The sequence below is a fragment of the Bidens hawaiensis genome, unplaced genomic scaffold, assembly GCF_021521415.1.
Source record: "Bidens hawaiensis isolate Kalapana, Puna unplaced genomic scaffold, B.hawaiensis_p1.1 tig00016358_1, whole genome shotgun sequence".
In the NCBI taxonomy this organism is placed as follows: domain Eukaryota; kingdom Viridiplantae; phylum Streptophyta; class Magnoliopsida; order Asterales; family Asteraceae; genus Bidens; species Bidens hawaiensis.
Window position 1 is genome coordinate 342,461 of NW_027492497.1, and position 1,792 is coordinate 344,252.

At 38.3% G+C, this 1,792-nt stretch overlaps 1 non-coding gene across 1 annotated transcript; it reads right to left on the reverse strand.

The window, feature by feature from the left end:
• Positions 1 to 1,133: 1,133 nt before the first annotated feature.
• Positions 1,134 to 1,207, reverse strand: TRNAW-CCA (transfer RNA tryptophan (anticodon CCA)). Its single transcript has one exon. It is a non-coding gene; the product is annotated as a tRNA-Trp (tRNA).
• Positions 1,208 to 1,792: the final 585 nt, after the last annotated feature.

Sequence of the window (1,792 nt, forward strand, 5' to 3'; positions counted from 1 at the left end):
CATGATATCAGTAGTTCAGTGTCGAGTGTCTGTAATCGTGTTAGTTAGATTTGAGTTTTGTATGTAAGCGAAGTTACTAACAAGTTCGCTTATATGGGCGAACTTGTTAGACAAGCAAAGTTAGGGACAACTTCGCCTGAACATGCCAGGCGAAGTTGTCGTGTCTATATAAGCTGTTTGTTACGGCTTATTCATTAGAAGTTAATACAATCAGAGTTTATTTTGTATTCGAGTCAGAGAGTTTTGTATCGGTGATCATAGTATCACGTGTTTACGGTTGGAATACAACGTGTGTTTGGTTATCGTATCGTGTGTTAGCTCGTATTGTTTTCTATACTCGTAACGTTTTAAAACGAAATTACACGACCTAATTCTTATTAGTTGAATTGAAAAATGATCCAAGAATGCATTCGCTGATTGCAAACACGGTATGCGTAGATGGTACAGACGATTAATCAATTTCTTTTTTAAAGCTGTGACTTTATCCTTGTTAGTGCTGTCTATAATGATATTTGAATCAAAAGCTTGCAATTGGTATTTTTGTTTCTCTCCTATTTTGTAAAAAATGAAACTCAGGTAAGTGCTTTTTTATAAACATATGTATTAAAAAACATATTTCATTTAGCTCCTTGATGCCTATAATAACTAGTTATTTCGGTTTTCTACTAACGGTTTTAACTATAACCTCAGCTCTATTTATTGGTCTGAGCAAGATACGACTTATTTGAAATGAATTGCACAATTCATAAAAGGAAATCTTTCCGCGAACTTCTGTGTATTTCTAGTTACTTATCGTGTCAATTTACAATTCTTGGTCATCGAGATTCGTGGTAATTCGGATTAATATTTAGGTATAGATATTACCTCTTTTTTCTCCTTTCAAACAAATTGAAATGATTGAAGTTTTTCTTTTTGGAATCGTGTTAGGTCTAATTCCTATTACTTTGGCTTTGATTATTTGTAACTGCATATTTACAATACAGGCGTGGCGATCAGTTGGACCATTGATTAATTAACACCCCCCACCCACTTTTTTACCTCCTCCTTTCTTTTATATCCAGGAGGTCAAATTAAGATTGTTATTCCAGTTCCAGTTAGTGTTTCCGTCGAATTCGATTGAAGAAGATCCGAATCACGCTCTGTAGGATTTGAACCTACGACATCGGGTATTGGAGACCCGTGTTCTACCGAACTGAACTAAGAGCGCTTTCTTATCGTAAAAGAGAATACTGTAAAGAAAAAAGAAAAGAATTGGCCCTAATACATCTTGTATGCATACTATATAGTGTCATCAGAATGAAAGATTCTATATGATATGTCCATTGTGGCTACCTCGTCTACTTTTGGCCTCCCACCCACTACTTTCCAACTTTCGACTCCTGAGATCGTTTCATTGCCGCCTTCGACCGTTACTCCATCGGAGGTCATGGCACAATTTATAGAGTCGACTGTTGTGGCCACTGCAGGGCTATCGGTGACGATACCACCTGCGGTTACGTCTATTTCTACTTCTGAGGTCCCGGTGACATCGGAAATCCCTCCTCAGTACACTCAAGATATATCACATATGAGGTTCGATTTCGATGCAACCCTATCAGATTCTGAACGAATAGCAGCACTGGAACGGGTCATGGCAGAGCAGTCAAGGATTAATCTTATCCAGACCCAGGCTATTCAACGCCTAGTTATAGAGAATCAGATGCAGTCGTCCCTGCTGGTACAACATGGAAAAATCATAGATGCTTTCAAGGAGTTCTTGGCATCTCAGGGGGAGACGAGCTGTAAAGGCGAC